At 48.8% G+C, this 19,948-nt stretch overlaps 1 long non-coding RNA gene across 2 annotated transcripts in view; it reads right to left on the reverse strand.

Moving 5' to 3' along the window:
* The window catches only part of LOC147124845 (uncharacterized), a 1,171,333-nt gene that overhangs the window by 845,552 nt on the left and 305,833 nt on the right, over positions 1–19,948 (reverse strand). For both annotated transcript variants that reach the window (XR_015079125.1, XR_015079124.1), the window contains exon 2: positions 4,596–4,715. This is a non-coding gene — a long non-coding RNA (uncharacterized LOC147124845). The remainder of the gene's footprint in view (positions 1–4,595; positions 4,716–19,948) is intronic.

Below are 19,948 nucleotides of genomic sequence, written 5' to 3' on the forward strand. Positions count from 1 at the left end.
ATTTTCTAAGTGCCCTGTTACCACGTCCTTAATAATAGTTTCTAGCATTTTCCCGACTAATGATGTCAGGCTAACTGGTCTGTAGTTCCCCGTTTTCTCTCTCCCTCCTTTCCTAAATAGTGGGGTTACATTTGCTACCCTGCAATCCGCGGGAACCATTCTAGAATCAATGGCATTTTGGAAAATGACAACAAATGCATCCACTATCTCTATAGCCAACTCTTTCAAAACCCTACGATGTAGGCCATCAGGTCTAGGGGATTTATTGGCTTTCAGTCCCATTAATTACTCCAGTACTACTTTTTTACAAATACTAATTTCTTTCAGTTCCTCATTCTCAGTAGACCCTTGGTTCTCCACTATTTCCGGGAAGTTTTTTGCGTTTTCTTCCGTGAAGACAGACACAAAGGCCGGAATTTTGCCAGCGCACAGGGTGCGGGTTTGGAGGCGGGACTGCTGTCAAAATCACAAAGATTGAAAGCGGGTAGGAAACTCGCTGTCAACCCGCCTCCACGCAAGTCTCCCAGGTGTCGGGTTTGTCAGTGCAGAACTGACCCGACACCAAGTGGCAGGGGAGACAATTCTGGTACTTAAATGCCCCTTATTGACAGATCTGAGTGCACATTGAGAAGTGCCAATTTAAGAGTCTTTTGAGGCTTACTTGTAATTTTACCTTCTCTCCCACTGGTTACCTGCTGTTCGGGGAACACGCCAGCTCAACCTGGCATGTTACGAGTCTGGTCTGATGTTTGTGGATTGAGGACAACTGCAGAAGTGGTGTCAAGGATGCCATGTTGCACATGGTGAGTTTCAGAGCAATGAAAATGTTGGTTACTGCATTTTTAATACATATACAGATTTCTTTAGCATACAAGTTTTAAAATCCAACTGTATGTCCAGTGCCACCTCATTGGGAGAACCTCTCTTACCAGTGACAGATCACTTCTGTCATCTCACCTGCAGCTGCCATCTATTCCAGCAACATCGGAGCCAATGAAACAATCAGACCTTCATCCTCCGAATCCTCCCACAATCATCCCCAACACCAACATCACCAACCTCATCACCAAGCTTCTCCGCCATCACCTGATGCTGCACTGGACACAGGGCATCAGCCCCTGACAAAATTGCTGGCCGGGAGGCCAGCGGTGGCATCACCATGGCCAGACTTTCTTCACTTGATGCTGTAAAACCTGGCTGCCACATGATACACCAGGTTGACATCATCCCACACCAGCACTGTGAAGCATCCCTTTAATGTCCATGCCATTCCATCACTATCACATCACTATAGCGGGGCGGGGCAGGGTTATGACTGAACAATTACTGGAACTCAGTAAGACACTTCTCAAGGTGTGCTCAGATCTGTCAATAAGGGGCACTTTTTGAAAAAGAGATTTCACTGTATGACAGCACATTACCAGAAACTTCACATGGACATTGGCTAAACCTCTCAAGTGCGCACCCTTGTGTGTTGTTAGTTGGTATGCTTGCAGTAGAATGAGGGTGAGTGTGAGGGGTGGCTAGTGAGATGGGGAAGTGATAAAGTAGATAGAGAGGGTTGGGTGGAGGAGCAAGGTAAGTTGGTGTCCTGGGGAGGTCTCTTCCACCCTTGGAAGGGAAGAGAACTGCCCTGCATACTGTGACTCCCTCCATAAGCATATGGAGGGAGTCATTGGAGAGCCTGGGTGCAAGAGTTCACCTTTGTGCAGTGATTGTCAGTGTTTTCAGCACCTCAATGCTGTCAAACACTGAAAAATCAACTGTCACAATAAAATTGTGCATGGTCCCTTAAAGGAAACCAGCAGATGACGCGTCATCAAATGACGTCTTCAGACCCGCTTCCTGTTAATTGGCCAGTAGGGTGGGCTTAACAAGGCCAATCAAGGGAAAATCATGTCTGCAGAGCGGCGGCAGCTGGGGGCTGGACTGGAACCCGGAAACCAGCTGACCCGTCCCCATCCCGACACCACTGAGAAAATCGCGGCCAAAGTATTTGTTTAATTTCTCTGCCATTTCCTTATTCCCCATTATAATTTCGCCTGTCTCAGCCTGTAAGGGACCCACATTTCCTTTTGTTAATGTTTTCCTTTTTACATACCTATAGATGCTTTTACAGTCTGTTTTTATGTCTCTCGCTAGTTTACTCTCATTCTATTTTCCCTTTCTTTATCAATTTCTTGGTTCTCCTTTGCTGAATTCTAAAATCCTCCCAATTCTCAGGCTTACAACTCTTTTTGGCAGCATTATAAGCCTCTTCTTTTGATCTAGTACTATCTTTAACTTCTCTTGTTAGCCACGGTTGGACCACTTTTCCTGTGGGGTTATTGTGCCTCAAGGGAATGTATATTTGTTGTAAGTTATGTATTAATTCTTTAAATGCTAGCCATTGCTTGTCCACTGCCATACCTTTTAATGTCGTTTCCCAATCTACCATAGCCAACTCACCCCTCATACCTACGTAGTTTGCTTTGTTTAGATTTAAGACCCTAGTTTCGTATTTAACTAAATCACTTTCAAACTCAATATAAAATTCTATCATATTACGGTCACTGTTCCCTAAAGGCCCCGTTACTACAAGGTCATTAATTAACTCTTTCTCATTGCACAATAGCCCGTTCCTTGGTTGGTTCCTCAACATGCTGATCTAGAAATCTATCTTGCATACATTCCATTAATTTGTCCTCCACACATTTATTGTAAATTTGGTTTGCCCAGTCTATATGTGGATTAAAGTCCCACATGATTACTGTATTACTATTGTTACATGTGCCTCTAATTTCCTGATTTATACTCTGCCCTACATTACAACTCCTGTTTGGGGGCCTGTAAATAACTCCCACCAATGTTTTCTGCCCCTTGCTGTTTCTTAGCTCCACCCAAACTGATTGTACTTCTTGATTTTTGGAGCTAAGATCATTTCTCTCTGCTGTCTTTATCCAATCCTTTATTATCAGGGCTACCCCTCCTTCTTTTCCATTTTGCTTATCCCTTTGAAAAGTTATGTATCCTGGAATATTTAGTTCCCAACCTTGGCCACTTTGCAACCACATCTCCATTATGGCTATTGGATCAAACCTATTCATTTCTATCTGCGCTATTAATTCATCTATTTTGTTGCGAATGCTTCGCGCATTCAAATATAGTGCCTTTGGCTTTGACTTATTCTCTTTTCCCCTGATATAGATATAAGCACACATGGATCCATACCCATTTAAGAGTCAAAGCCTGCAGTAGAGGAGAGGGACGAAAGATGATATATTTTTTTAAAAGCCAATTAAAACAAAAATAATCACTTTTTAATGAGCGCAAAGTACCCATCAGAAATAGTTTAATTGTTATGGGACTTTATCTTCACAGTTTTTCAATGAAAAGGTTATGTAACAGTAACAAATAAAACTGCTGTAGCCTCTGATGTTGAAATAGTTTTGAAAGTAGTTCCTGGGTACAGGCACAAATTTATTTAAGATATTCAGTCATTTACATAGTTTAAATTTAGCCTCTGTACATTTTCCCAAGCGCAGTAAAGCTCCAAAGCAAAATGATGCAGCAAAAAAAGAGATACTGAATGGTGATTTGCCATCTCCCCCTCCAGCCCGTCCCCTCCACCCCTCCCGGCCCCACACACCTACTTTTCATCCTCATATGTTTATTCATTAAGACATATCATGACCCATTCTTTTTGGTATCTTGCTGTATTTTGGTATCGCCTCTTTTCATTTTAATAAGGCAGTTCAATTTGTGAACAATATGAGCATCTTGAAGAAGCATTCTATCAGCAACAGTACCTGAGGAAGTTCATGAAACTTTGTTGAATTGGTAGTCGTTCTGGTAAAGTCGTATATATTAAAGAAAGACGAGGGCTTGTATGTGTGCAAATGTAAGAAGTCACACAACACCAGGTTATAGTCCAACAGCTTTATTTGAAATCACAAGCTTTCGGAGTGCTGCTCCTTCTTCAGGTGAAGTGGAGAAATGCATAAAGACACAGCTTATATAGGTGTGATAAATGGCAGTTGGAAAGATTACCTGTAAACATCTGACATGATTCTCTGACTATATAAGTTGTGTCTTTATGCATTTCTCCACTTCACCTGAAGAAGGAGCAGCGCTCCGAAAGCTTGTGATTTCAAATAAAGCTGTTGGACTATAACCTGGTGTTGTGTGACTTCTTACATTTGTCCACCCCAGTCCAACTCCGGCATCTCCACACCTTGTATGTGTGCGTAATGGAGGAGGGGGAGGAGGAGGAGGAAGAAGTGCTACGCAGGGCAATATTGTCTCTTATCAGTTGCAAATCAGGTTTTATAAACAGAACTGGTACAATGCAGACACTCAAATTACAACAGCGAAAGAAATGGAGCAATACTCTGCAGCACACTTTATAATGGCAATGATGCTAGTGTATATCTTATGTCCATATAACTGAAAACATTTATGTTGCAAAGTTAATTGAGGACAGACATGCAAACAGAGGAAATATTTGTAGTGGAAAATTGTATTTTAATAATTCTCCATAGAAGTTTTCTTGTGCTAGGATTGAGAGTGCCAATATCAAATTAATGTCTACAATAGCAAATATATTTCAAACCTACCAGAAGACGAGGCTGTTCATTGTTGGTCATGCAGGTGCCAATATGTTGTCGATAAATCATACACTACTTTTAACAGTCTGCCTTCAGCTCGAGTTGGAGATCGGTTGTCTTTCTTTCCTCCTGAAAGTAAATAATGTATTGTATAAATACTCTTAAGACTATCTCATCTAGTATAATGGGTCACATATTTGCCTGTCACCTTTGGAGACATGTTGATATTCGGTCTAGTAAATGAGATGGAAGTCACATTGCTCATTGTGCACTAGACCCGAATCTGACCCATAAGACTGCCCGAAAAACTGCCTTTAATTCTCCACACACATTGCATAAGGTCATGGATGAAGAAGAGAACAAAAAATTGAGCAAATATTTTGATATCTGGGCTCAAAACACTTGGTTAAAGCAAGCCTGAGAATATCAATATTGCTGCTAATACTGTACCTTGTGCTTAATGCTGTTAATTAAGTATCACATAAGAAAGTAAGTTTTTCATTGGCCCAGTAATTCCGGGCACAATGCGTGAGTAAGGACGGGGTACTCACGCGTGTGCCCGGAGGAATTGCCGGTTTTCAGCATGCACAGCGCATGCGCTGAAAACCGGCATTTCCTGTCCTCTGACCCAAGGGGTTAAGAGGCAGAATGCGCGCGACTGCACAGGCAGCGCGTGCGCAGTGAAATTCCTTTTTTTTTTCCAGAGTTGCCCGAGTGGAAAGGCCTCCGGTTTTTACGCGTGGAAAAACCAGACGTAAGTACTTAGTTTTACAGGTAAGTGGGCTTTTAGTACAATGTAGAATTTTTTTTTCCACAGGTTTATTATTTTTAAAGAATTTACAGTAAGGTATGTTTAGTTTTAGACCCTATATTTTTAAATTTTATTTTTTTCAAAAAATTGATTAATTGTTTAAAACATTTTTTTAAACTTATTTATAGTTAATATAATCAGTGGGATGTTTTTTAACATTTTATTTAAAGTTAAAGTAGTGTTTTGGCAGCCCATACTTTTCATGAGTTTGACAGCTCTTACTGTTAAACTCATGAATGAGTTTCCCCTCCCCTGATTGGCTGCACAGTGCTCACCTGATCCCAGCCGGCACATCGCACTAACTACGCTGCTGGATCAGGTAAGCACAGCGCGCCAAATTCAGAACCGGGCCAGTGACAGGAAATGCGAGCAGGCCCGGGCTTCAGATGTCGGTGCACAGGGTGAGTGCACATCGGGGGCTTGCACGCGCGGCAAGCCCCCGATCCTAATTTCAGGGCCAATATGTTAAAGGGGAAGATAGGTCAAGTGGGGGGCATTTTTTGTTCATAAATAACCTCTGACTTTATAGGGTAAAGTAACAATCGCATCCGAATTTTGTTTGATATTTTTATAATAACACCGACTGCCTTATCTGTGTTTAAAAATAGAAAAGACTTGCATTTATATAGCGCCTTTCACGACCACCGGACATCTCAAAGCGCTTTACAGCCAATGAAGGGCTTCTGTTGTAATGTGGGAACCCGACGTTGGGTCTCCAACAGATAACATCCTGGAGCAGCTCCATAGGAAACAGTGGGGGCCACAAGTTCAGGCCGAGAGCTATGCCAAACTCACCCAATCCTGGTAAAACAATGCTGGGCAATCTGCATCCCCAGTCAGCAGCATGGTTTCCTGGCATCCCATGGCTCTGGGCAGCTCTCGCGCTAGTCTGAACTCATGGCCCCCGCTGTTTCTCATGGAGCTGCTCAGGGACGCTCCCTTCGGTTGACATCGTCAGCGTGGCCTGACAGGGACAGTTTCCATATGGGTAAGAACATTACTGCGTTTAACAAAAACATCTAACAGAAGTCTGTTGATGCCATTACTATACTCCAAGGTGGGAGATAGTTTGAACAAAAAGTACTTCCCCTAGATTTGCCTCCCCCCGCAACAAGCAATGTAGTATCCTCAAATAGTTTCTTTCTCTCTGCTAAATGCTGTCATCAATCATAACATAACCTTATTACATATATATATATTGTAACGTGAGAATGGCACGAGATTGCTGTTAACGATAACATAGTTGAAGCATTCAAAAGAAGTTGTTCAGCCAGGCAGCACAGAAAATAAAGAGGGCACATTACACATGAACTGCTATCGATATTCACAAAACTCCAGAAAGGAAAAAGTGCTACACCATCTTCAGAAATGTAATCATCTAATTTGCCATCTCTTGTATACAGTGTTATCTCAATATTGCTCTGTAACAGTGCTCTGTGCCACATTAGCATAGGAACCTGAGAAAATAACCATCCGACAAGTTTTACATCTCAGCACATGGCACAGCTTAAAGCATGACTGTCACAACTTAAAGGTGTGCATCGAATTCAGGGTGTCACATCCATCACACTTTAATGATTCACTTAAATCACCACTGTCTGTTCAGCTAGCCATTCGGATTTGGTCAAATATCCTACTGTCATTGGACAAGTAGGAAAAGCTGCCACAGCAAATGATGAAGCCGCACAAAACCAAATGAGTTGCCAATTCCTCTTCCCCGAAGTTACCACTCAAACCAGAACTATGTCAAAATGACACAAATAATTTTCTCAATATGGTATTGGCAGCCATGTTTGCTTTCTAACACAATGCATTATAAATTCCTAATGAGTCAAAACATAATGAATACCTGAAAAAGTATGTAATGCTTAAGCAAAAACATTAAACACCCCCACCGTATGTTGGGATTCTCTGCCTGGGTTTCCTCACTTCTTCCTGACTACACATTTTCTGTTTTTCTAATTTTCGCAGCGCCTTCCCTGCAATGCTTTTATGGATGCTCACTCCTGCCTTGACTGTTTGTCCATTCAGTTTGATTGTCATTCAGTCTCGCCACCTCCCCCCTCCCCCACCCCCGTCACCACCACCAACCACCCACAAAACAAGTATGTGTAGGACTCCAGACATGAATCTAAAGAAGCATCTGAAAAAGATAGTAAACATGGTGTGTGAGGGAAGCAAAGCTATGGGGGAGTCAGAATGGAACCTCTGTAGGATTCGCAAAATTTGATTTCATATTAATAAGGGTTAAATGGCAGAAGAGGCCGTGATTTTAAAGACTGTTTTAAAGAAGCCCAGAAAAAGGGGCATACAAAATGGCCGCCATGCCATGTGATCAGCTCATTGGGACACTTTAAAATGGTTCCTGCGCAACCTCAGACAGCTATGTGGATTGAACCCACAGTAAGTTCTGGAAGCCGTTTCGGAGAGAACGAAACCAGACCCACAGGCATGCATATGGATTAGATGCAGATCCACTCAAGATCGGCCTGGAGACAGAGGCCATCAAGATGCTGCCCCAGACAAAAGGGGACAATTTCATATTCATGAGAACAGCACCCAGGACTAGATAACGAGATCAGCAGGACATTCAAAACAATGAAAGCCATTTCCAACCAGAGATGGGCCTGTTACCAGCTGCTTAAAATGATTTAAAATATAATAACTGCCCGCTGTGCTCAAAGCCCGCCAAAGTTAAAACAAAGACTAACCTGATTTTGGGCGGGAAGTGAGGCCTCGGGAAGAAAGGTATATTTGGAGAGACTTTTCGGCAGTTGGGGCAAGCACTCGGAAGCAGTCGGGACAGGCAGGCCAGAGGGAGACAACAGGGCAGTGGCTTCGGGACGAGCTGGCAGCCGGAAGTCATGAAAAGCAAGCTTGAACAGTCACAAGGAGAGTCGAACTAAAAGACAGTTTACAGTCGGACAGTCGTTGCAGCCCCAGCAGCCGGTCCAGCTTTTGAGCTGGGCGAAGAGGAGCTGGCTTGGGGAAAGATCAGCGGACTCCTCTCCACCGTCGGAGGAGAAAGATAATTATGACTGTATAAAGAAAGTTGCTCGAAACCAGCGTCCCGCCCCGGGGAAAACGATCGGGAGATCATCGACCATCCCCGGGCCGTAGCTGAAGGTAGAAGGGGCCACACCAGCCCAAGACTCCCCTGACCAGGGTCGAGCCGACGATCCTCGACCCCCACCTCAGGAGAGAGGTGTGGTGCAGCTCGCAGGGGCTCCATGATCCACGTGGAAATGAGACGCCTGAAAGGACCAAACACAGACTCGATTTCAAAACCTTGCACTTCCTAGTGGGATTGGTGAGCATGTTTCTGGCCCTTCACAATCAGATCTAGATAGGTTTAATAAGGGGGTGGATTTAAGGGTACAATTAACATGAGTTGTTGTCCCTCGATGTTCCGTGTGTTTCCTTATTTCATGATGATCTTTGTAGAATATAAGATGCCTATATTTGCTTTAGTTAGTATTGTGTCGTTATGATTTGTGTGTGTTTTTCCCTCCCATATATTCCCTTATCTGCTTGCATTTGATTTGATATTTTTTCCCATTTGCAATAAAATTTCATTTTGATTCATCAAACTTGGTCTACACGAGTTTTCTCTACATTGTAGTTCCTGCGCCTAAGTCCAGAGTACAGAATCTAAGGGGCGAGTGGGTCGAACCACTCAAGGTTTACTGTGCAAGAGAGAGAGGCCTCTGGAGAGAGAAACCTCTAGGAAACCTCTCGAGGACGAAAACCCCTTACACCTCGAGGTCAGCAAGGGAGAATGCAATTGATGGGGAGGAGGAATAGGGAGAACCAACACAGAAGGGGGCAGGAGGCAAGAAGAAAAAAAAGGAGCGAAGATAAATATAAAACAAAAAAATCTAAATTACAAAAAGGAGAGAAGCCACAAGTAGAGGAAGAAGAAGATGGTGATGAGGAGAGAAGACAAGGAGGTGAAGGAAAGGGGAAAAGAAAATGTGATGAATCTGTGGAAGGGAAGCAAAACAAAATGCAAATTTAAAACTTTTTTTTTAAAGAACTCTGGAGAGGTGGGGGTGGTGGGAAGTGGAATCGAGGTCCTGTGATGTGTGTTGGAAAGGACGCAAGTAAGCGTCGGTAATTGGACATACAGATGCAATTTTAATGCAAGATACAGTGGAGAAGCTGTGTGACCAACTGCTGCAGTTGGTCTGGGATGGCAAGGGGACCATACAGCCCAGCTGTACGTTCGTAAGTGAGCAGGGAAAGAAGCCAAGCACCAGCATGGAGTGCTGACTGCAAACAAACTACAGGTGCTAGGAGCGGGGCCCTATTTATTAGCAGCAGACCCGAGGGTGTCTGTTTCCATGTCTCAAACTAAGACATCTATCAGAATTACACGTGGTTTGAGCTCCGTATCACAATCAGTCCAGAGAGCAAAGAGGCTCAAGGCTCAGCACTGTGGTCCGGGTACAGTGCAAAGACAAGGGGCTGGGATGGACGGGGTCACAAGAGTAACGTGGAATCTTCAGACTGGATTATTTTTTAAGTGGTGAACAATGCCACAGGATTTCAACAATTAACAGTTGTGATTTCAAGCCGCTGCAATAACGATAGTTTCCCTGGCATCTCGCTTGAGCACAGAGCTTGGAGACAGAGCTGGGTGAATGCAATCAGAGTGGATCACAAGCAGAGTGGAAAAATGTGGTGAGCACGGGAATTCAATGGAGAGCAGGAGACGTCTGATTGAAAAAGAGCAGTGGAGCCACAGAACCCAAGGACTCTAAGCGAATAGGACCGAGAGCAGATCTGCGGGAGAGCGAGAGGAGCAGTCGGAGATAAAGGTAGGCCCAAGAGCCCGGAGTGCAAGCGTCAGGGAGCGAGGCAAAAAAACCTAAAGTTTCATCAGCACAAGGAAGGAGCTGATTGGTGAGTAGCTGGTGAGTAGCTGGTGATTTTTTTTTAAGTCTTGAGTTTATTTCTGTTTAGTTAGTTAATAATTTATTAAATAGAGGCATGGCAGGGCACCTCAGTCCCATGGAGTGCACATCCTGTGCCATGTGGGCCAGCATGCTTCTCGTGTCCTGGACAGCCACATGTTCAGGAAGTATCGTCAGCTGGATGAGCTCAAGCTCCAGGTTTCGGAGCATGAGCAGCTGCTGGCATCACTGCAGTGCATCCGTGAGGTTGAGAGCTATGTGGATAGCACATTTCAGGGGGTGGTCACACTGCAGCATAAGAGTGTGCAGGCAGCGAGGGAATGGGTGACTGCCAAACAGACAAGGTGGACCAGGCAGGTAGTGCAGAAGTCCCCTGAGTGCATCTCAGTCTCTAACTGGAATACTGGTGAGGGCAATGGTTCCTCTGGGGAGTACAGACAGAGCCAAGTCAATGGCACCACGGGTGGCTCAGCTGTATGGAGGGGGAGAAGGAGTGGTAGGGGATTCAATATTTAAAGCAACAGACAGGCATTTCTGTGGCCAGAGACGTGATTCCAGGATGGTATTGTGGCGTTGCCACATTGGGGAAACACTGTGTGTATGTAGATAAACCTGTATAATCCCCTTTTAACTGCTGTATTCCCCTCCCCCCGCAAGACAGTTGCAAGCTGAGAGGAATAAGGAACGTTCAGACTTGCCTGCTGCTGAGAGAAGGAAAACCAATCAGGTTCCAGCAGGTGACCAATCCGTGAGTCATCACAGGTTCGCGGGCGTCACGAATTCAGTACTGTATTGTGAGAGTTGGAGTAAAGGCCTATTTCTTGTAGCTCACTGTGTTGCCTATTTCTTTACGCGGGAGACCGTAGTCCCCCACATTGGTGACCCCGAATGTCGGCGGCCGAAGCCCCCGACTCACGCAGCCCTACATAGGCCAGCAACGACCCGATGGCAACCAGCAGCAGCCTGATGTCGGCCGGCGCCGCGTCCTTGAAGCTCCCCACCTTCTGGGAACACCAAGCACCAGCTTGGTTCGCGCACTCGGAGGCCCAATTCACCCTTCGCAGGGTTCAAGACAATGAAGAAAGGTACCTCCACGTAGTCTCAGCACTAGCAAGCTCTAACGCCGCCAAAGTTCTCGACCTGCTGGGGAACCCACCACAGACCGGCAAGTACTCAACCATTAAGGACCGCTTGCTGCAGGCTTACGGCCTGTCCAAGGAGGAGAGGGCCCGCAGGCTTCTCTCACTACCAGGCCTCGGTGATTCTACCCCGACCCAGTTGATGGCCGGATGCTTGCGCTCCTGGGCTCTGAACCGCAGTGCTTCTTATTTCGGGCCCTTTTCCTCAGCCTGCTTCCTCAGCAGGTACAGACTGCCCTCGCGGTGTCTCCGATCACGGACTGCGTACAACTGGCAGCCGCCGCGGACAAAGTTTTTGCCGTCGCCCAACTCGGCTGTGCAGCCGCGAGGCTCCCCGACACCACCGAGCGCGCGCCGCCACGCCAGGCCGCAGAACTATGCTACTACCACGCGCGTTTCAGCCACAAGGCCCAACGCTGCAGAGCACCCTGCTCTTTCGATCAAACCAAGATGGCCGCCTAGCCCAACGCACCAGCTCCGCGCCGCCGCCTAGGCCCGCTCGACCGCACCCCCGCCGCCACGATGGCCATCGGCACCGCAGGTAAACTGCTGTACATAACCAACTCTCTTTCAGGGCGCAGATTCCTTTGCGACACCGGAGCCCAATGCAGCATAATTCCTGCCTCCCAGCTCGACATCCAGGCAGGCCGCAGCAGCCCACCCCTCGTGCGGCAAATGGTGCAGCCATCGCTACTTTCGGAAAGCGACGGGCTGAGGTTTGTTTCAACGGCCAGCGATTTACATGGGATTTCGTGACGGCCTCAGTGGCACATCCTTTGCTGGGCGCCGATTTTCTTTGTGCCCACGGACTCCTGGTCGACGTCCGCGACAGGCGCCTGATCGACGCAGCAACTTTCGCTTCACTGGCCTGCCAGCAGAGCAACAGCACGGCCCTCGTCAGGTCCTGCTCCGCCCCGGCGCATGACGACTACGCCCGCCTACTCGCAGATTTCCCGAGGCTCACACAACCGACCTTCTCAGCCGCGGCAGCCAAGCATGGGGTCGAGCATCACATCGCCACTACGGGACCACCAGTGTTCGCTCGAGCCAGACGCCTGGACCCAGCCAAGATGGCGGTGGCCAAGGAAGAATTCGCCACGATGGAAAAACTGGGCATCATCCGCCGCTCGAACAGCCCTTGGTCGTCCCCCCTCCACATTGTGCCCAAGCCGGGCGGTGGCTGACGCCCCTGTGGCGACTACAGACGGCTCAATGACGCCACCACGCCCGATAGATACCCCATTCCGCACATCCAAGACTTCTCGGCACACCTAGCAGGAAAGTCCATCTTTTCCAAGGTCGACCTGATTCGCAGCTACCATCAGGTCCCCGTCCACCACGCAGACGTCCAGAAGACGGCGGTCATCACCCCCTTCGGACTGTTCGAGTTCCTGCGCATGCCCTTCGGGCTTAAGAACGCCGCACAGGCCTTCCAACGGCTCATGGACTCCGTCCTACGGGACCTGAGCTTCCTGTTCGTCTATCTGGATGATATCCTCGTGGCCAGCACCAGCAAGGCCGAGCACATCGCGCATTTGCGCTCCCTTTTCCAGCGCCTCAGCCAACACGGGCTAATCTTCAACCCGGCCAAATGCCAGTTCGGAGTAGCCCAAATTGACTTTCTCGGCCACAGAATCTCGCCAAGGGGAGCCATTCCCCTACCTTCCAAGGTGCAGGCGGTGGCAGACTTTCCCCAGCCCACCTCGGTTAAGGCGCTGCAGGAATTTTTGGGGATGGTCAATTTCTATCACCGGTTCATGCCCAAGGCCGCTGCACTCATGCGCCCGCTCTACGAAGCCACCAGGGGCAAAACGGGCAAAGAGCAACTCACCTGGTCCAGCGAGATGGCGACAGCCTTCCACCAGACCAAAAGCGCCTTGGCCAACGCCACACTACTGGCCCACCCCATCCCGGGCGCCAAGACTGCCCTCACCATGGATGCCTCGGATTACGCCGTCGGCGCCGTCCAGCAACAGTGGGTCGAAGGCGCGTGGCAGCCACTGGCATTTTTCAGCCGACAGCTGCGCAAGAACGAGCAGGCCTACAGCACGTTCAACAGAGAGCTCCTGGCCCCGTTCCTGGCAATCCAGCACTTCCGTTTCCTTCTGGAAGGCCGGCCGTTCACCGCATTCGTGGACCGCAAGCCGCTCACTTTCGCCATGGCCAAAGTAACCGAACCCTGGTCCGCGCGCCAACAGTGCCAACTCAACTTCATCTCGGAGTCCACCACAGACATCCGCCACGTCGCCGGCAAGGACAATTTGGTGGCCGACTGCCTCTCAAGACCCTCGCTCCACGCAGTGCACCTGGGCGTCGACTACGCCAGCATGGCGAGAGACCAGGCTGCCGACGCGGAGATCCAGGCCCTCAGGACGTCAACTACCAGCCTCACCCTGGCCGACATCCACTTCCACGCAGCCGGCACAACCCTCCTGTGCGACGTCTCAGTCCCCTCGCCTAGGCCGGTCATTCCATCCACCTGGCGCAAGCGAGTTTTCGACATCATCCACGGCCACTCACATCCAGGGATGCGTGCGTCTCAGAAACTTACGTCCGCCAAGTTCGTCTGGCCTGGACTCCACAAGGATGTGAGAGACTGGACCAACACATGCGTGCCATGTCAGCACGCTAAGGTCCAGCAGCACATCAAGGCGCCATTGGAGTGTTTCCCGGTGCCCAAGAGGTGTTTCGACCACGTCCACGTCGATCTGGTAGGCCCCTTGCCGCCGTCGCACGGTTTTACACACCTGCTCACGATCGTCGACCGCACCACCAGATGGCCCGAGGTGGTTCCCCTCGCCTCCACCACCACGACCGACGTCGCGCGAGCATTCGTCTCGACATGGGTGGCCCGGTTCGGCGTGCCGACCGACATATCCTCGGATAGAGGCCCCCAGTTCACCTCCCACTTGTGGAATGCCATCACCGCCGGCCTCGGCACCAAGTTGCACAGGACAACAGCCTACCACCCGCAGGCCAACGGGCTCTGCGAGCGCTTTCATCGTTCTTTGAAAGCCTCCCTCCGCGCCAGCCTGGCCGACACCAGCTGGATCGACAAACTACCCTGGGTTCTCCTGGGATTGCGTACCGCGCCCAAAGAGGACCTCCGCGCCTCTGCGGCCGAGATGGTCTACGGCCAACCGCTCAGAGTACCAGGCGACTTCCTCCCCCTGACAACGGAGCCATGGTCGGCCGCCAGACAGCTTTCCCTGCACCAGGACGCGGCCCAGCAATTCCGTCCAGTGCCCACTTCGCAACACGGCCCGCAGCCGTCCTACGTGCCTCGAGACTTACGACATGCGGAGTTCGTCTTCGTGCGCCGGGACGTGCACGGAGGCCCACTGCAGGCACCATACACCGGCCCCTTCCCAGTATTGGAGACGGGGGACAAAGCTTTTCTTATCGACGTCGGCGGGAAGCCGGACCTTATTTCAGTAGACCGCCTCAAACTGGCGCACCTGGACCTCAGCTTCCTGTTTCGGCTGGCTCTTCCCCCACGGCGGGGCAGACCTCTCGCGTTGGCGGCGGCCCCACAAGAGGACCAAGACACGCCAGAACCTTACTTCCCGGCCGCCGCACCATCTTCGCCGGCAGCCCGTCCAGCCAGCCCACCGGCAGACCAGCCGCCAGACCAGCCGATGAACCAACCGGCCGACCTCCCAGACAGCCCTCCTCACACGCCAGATGGCTACTACAGCCGCTACGGCCGCTTGGTCAAACCTCCGCAGAGACTGACTTTTACAGTTAACGAGGATTCTGGGGGGGCGTATGTGGCGTTGCCACATTGGGGAAACACTGTGTGTATGTAGATAAACCTGTGTAATCCCCTTTTAACTGCTGTATTCCCCTCCCCCCGCAAGACAGTTGCAAGCTGAAAGGAATAAGGCACGTTCAGACTTGCCTGCTGCTGAGAGAAGGAAAACCAATCAGGTTCCAGCAGGTGACCAATCCGTGAGTCATCACAGGTTCGCGGGCTTCACGAATTCAGTACTGTATTGTGAGAGTTGGAGTAAAGGCCTATTTCTTGTAGCTCGCTGTGTTGCCTATTTCTTTACGCGGGAGACCGTAGTCCCCCACAGTATGTTGCCTTCCTGGTGTCAGGGTCAAGGATGTCACTGAGCGGCTGCAGAACACTCTGAGGGGATAGGGAGAATAGCCAGCTGTCATGGTCCATATCGGTATCAATGACACAGGTAGAAAGAGGGATGATGTCCAGCAGACTGATTTTAGGGAGCGAGGAAAGAGATGAAAAAACAGGACCTAAGGTAGTGATCTCCGGATTACTCCAGGTGCCATGAGCTAATGAGTATAGAAGTATAGAAATAGGAGGATAGAGCAGATGCATGCGTGTCTGGAGAGATGGTGCAGGAGGGAGGGCTTCAGATTCCTGGGACATTGGAACCAGTTCTGGGGGAGGTGGGACCTGTACAGGCTGGACAGGTTGCACCTCAACAGAGCTGGGACCAATATCCTCGTTTGCAGTGGGGGGGGCGGGGTGGTGGTGGGGTTGCTAGTGCTGTTGGGGAGGGTTTAAACTAATTTGGCAGGGGGATGGGCACCAGGAAGTAGCATTAGAAAGGATTCAGATAGCACTAGAGTAAGAAATAGTATGGTAATAGGTGGGGTCAGACTAAGAGAGAATACAAGAAAGTCTAAGATAGGCTTCCAGTGCATGTGTGTAAACACACAAAGTGGTAAATAAGGTTGGTGAGCTGCAGGCGCAAATAGCCACATGGGAATATGATGCTGTGGCAACAATGGAGAGCGGGCTCAAAAAAGTGCAGGATTGGGTACTAAATATTCCTGGAGATAAGGTGTTCAGGAAAGACAGGGAAGGAAAGAAAGGAGGTGAGGTGGGAGTATTGATTAAGGAGAATATTACAGAGCTGGAGTGTGAGGATGTCCTGGAGGGGTCAAGGACAGAATCTACTTGGTTAGAGTTAAGAAACAGTAGAGGTGCCCTTACACTAGTAGGTGTATTCTATAGGCCACCAAGTAGTGGGAAGAATATAGAGGAGCAAATCTGCAGGGAAATTGCAGAGAGATGCACTAACTATAGAGTAGTGATAATGGGCAACTTCAACTATCCTAATACAGGCTGAGATAGTGATAGGGTAAAGCGCAGAGAGGGGGAAGAATTTCTGAAGTGTGTTCAGGAGCACTTTCTTGATCAGTACGTTTCTGGCCCAACGAGGAAGGAGGCATTGCTGGATCTGGTTCTGGAGAATGAGGTGGAGAAAGTGGAGCAAGTGTCAGTAGGGGAACATTTAGGGAACAGTGATCACAGTATCATAAGGTTTAGATTAGCTATGGAAAAGGACAGGGAGCAATCTAGAGTAAAAATACTTAATTGGAAGGCGGCCAATTTCAGTGGGTTGAGAATGGATCTGGCCCAGGTAAATTGGAAACAAAGATTGGCAGGCAAAACTGTAATGGAACAATGGGCTGCCTTTGAAGAGGAGATGGTTCGGGTACAGTCGGGGTACATTCCCAAGAGGGGGAAAAGTAGGGCAACCAAAGTCAGAGCTCCCTCGATGATGAAAGAGATAGAGAGTAAGATGAAGCAGAAAAAGAGGGCGTATACAGGTATCCGGTTGTAAATACAAGTGAGAATCAGGCTGAATGTAGAAGGTTCAAAGGAGAAGTGAAAAAGGAAATAAGAGGAGCAAAGAGAGAGTATGAGAATAGATTGGCAGCTAACATACAAGGGAATCCAAAAGTCTTCTATAGGCACATAAATAGTAAACGGGTAGTAAGAGGAGGGGTGCTGCCAATTAAGGACCAAAAAGGAGACCTACGCATGGAGGCAGAGGGCATGGCTGAGGTACTAATTGAGTACTTTGCATCTGTCTTTACCAAGAATGAAGATGTTGCCAAAGTCATAGTGAAAGAGGAGGTAGTGGAGATACTGGATGGGATAAAAATTGATAGAGGAAGTACTAGAAAGGCTGGCTGTACTTAAGGTAGATCAGTCACCAGGACCGGTTGGAATGCATCCTAGGATGCTGTGGGAAGTAAAGGTGGAAATCGCGGAGGTACTGGCCGTAATCTTCCAATCCTCCTTAGATATGGAGGTGTTGCCAGAGGACTGGAGAATTGCAAATGTTACACCCTTGTTCAAAAAAGGGTGCAAGGATAAACCCAGCAACTACAAGCCAGTCAGTTTAACCTCGGTAGTGGGGAAGCTTTTAGAAACAATAATCTGGGACAAAATTAACAGTCACTTGGACAAGTGTGGATTAATTAAGGAAAGGCAGCACGGATCTGTTAATGGCAAATTGTGTTTAACTAACTTGATTGAGTTTTTTTATGAGGTAACAGGGAGGGCTGATGAGGGCAATGTGGTTGATGTGGTGTACATAGATTTCCAATAGGCTTGTCAGCAATGTTAAAGCCCATGGAATAAAAGGGACAGTGGCAGTATGGATACGAAATTGGCTAAGTGACAGGAAACAGAGAGTAGTGATGAATGGTTGTTTTTCAGACTGGAGGAAGGTACACAATGGTGTTCCCCAGGGGCCGGTACTAGGACCACTGATTTTCTTGATATATACATATCAATGAGTTGGACTTGGGTGTACAGGGCACAATTTCAAAATTTGCAGATGACACAAAACTTGGAAGTATAGTGAACATTGAGGAGGATAGCGATAGACTTCAAGAGGACATAAAAGGCTGGTGGAATGGGCGGACACGTGGCAGATGAAATTTAATGCAGAAAAGTGCAAAGTGATACATTCTGGTAGGAAGAACGAGGAGAGGCAATATAAACTAAAGGGTACCATTCTAAAGGGGGTGCCTAAACAGAGACATCTCTGGGTATATGTGCACAAATTGCTGAAGGTGGCAGGGCAGGTTGAGAAAGCGGTTAAAAAAGCATACGGGATCCTGGGCTTTATAAATAGTGGCATAGAGTACAAAAGCAAGGAAGTTATGATGAACCTTTATAAAACACTGGTTCTGCCTCAACTGGAGTATTGTGCCCAATTCTGGGCACTGCTCTTCAGGAAGGATGTGAAGGCCTTAGAGAGGGTGCAGAAAAGATTTCCAAGAATTGTTCTAGGGGTGAGTTATTTCAGTTACGTGGATAGACTGGAGAAGCTGGGGTCTCCTTAGAGCAGAGGAAATTGAGACAAGATTTGATAGTGGTGTTCAAAATCATGAGGGGTCTAGATAGAGTAGATAGAGAGAAACTATTCCCATTGGCGGAAGGGTTGAGAACCAGAGGACACAGATTTAAGGTGATTGGCAGAAGAACCAAAGGTGACATGAGGAAAAACGTTTTTACGCAGCGAGTAGTTAGAATGCACTGCCTGAAAGGGTGGTGGAGGCAGATTCAATCGTGGCTGTCAAAAGGGAGTTGGATAAGTACCTGAAGGAAAATATTTTGCAGGGCTATGGGGAGTAGGACTAGCTGAAGTGCTCTTGCAGAGAGCCGGCACAGGCTCGACGGGCCGAATGACCTCCTTCTGTCCTATAACCATTCTATGATTCTACACTGTATGCTCTCATTGTAAAATATAATTATTTTTAAAATTGCCTTTACAAACACAACGCACATTGACAGATATTTCAAAACACATCATACAGGTAGACTATCCTTTATCCGAACTTCCGAAAACCGAAAACCTCTAAAAACCGAAAGTTTTTTTGTTCAGCGTAAGTCGTGCGCACGACATGACCAGAGTGGTGCACGACTTACGCTGAGCAGGGCAGAGGGTCACAGGGTTCCCTCCTGGGTAGGAGATTGCAGGCCGAGCCGGGCAGTGTGAAGGAGGTACCGGGAGAGTGAACCCAACAATACAGCGGCCCGTCTGATAGCTGCAGCAGCCCATCCGATATTCTTTCTCCCCCCCCGACCCGCGGCCCGTCCAATATTCTCTTCTCCCCCTGACCCGACCTGACCCGAACCGAACCGCGGCCCGTCCGATATTCTATTCTCCCCACCGACCCCCACCCCCGACCCCCCGACACCCCCCGCCGAACCCGACACCCCCCGCCGAACCCGACCCCCCCCGCCGAACCCCCCGCCAACCCCGACTCCCCGCCGGCCCCCGCCGATGCCGACCCCGACCCCCCGCCGACCCCCACCGCCGACCCCCCCGCCGACCCTGACCCCCCCCGCCGAACCCCCCGCCGACCCCGACCCCCCGCCGACCCCTGCCGATGCCGACCCCGACCCCCCGCCGACCCCCACCCCCGACCCCCCGCCGACCCCGACCCCCCACCGAACCCCCCGCCGACCCCGACCCCCCACCGACCCCCGCGCCGACCCCGACCCCCGACAAATTTCCCAATACCTTCTGAAATCCGAAAAATTCCGAAAACCGAAACTCAGCTGGTCCCAAGGTTTTCGGATAAAGGATAGTATCACTTACAAATAATTGGGTTGTGGCAAAAATGACACATCCTTTTTGACTATTACCGTCCCTAGACAAATATTTGCAAACATTGTTCACAAAGATGAGGCTTCTTTAATCCTCCTACTTATAGAAC

This window comes from Somniosus microcephalus, chromosome 1 (assembly GCF_052327205.1).
Source record: "Somniosus microcephalus isolate GS21.2 chromosome 1, FLI_Smic_1.0, whole genome shotgun sequence".
Classification (NCBI taxonomy): domain Eukaryota; kingdom Metazoa; phylum Chordata; class Chondrichthyes; order Squaliformes; family Somniosidae; genus Somniosus; species Somniosus microcephalus.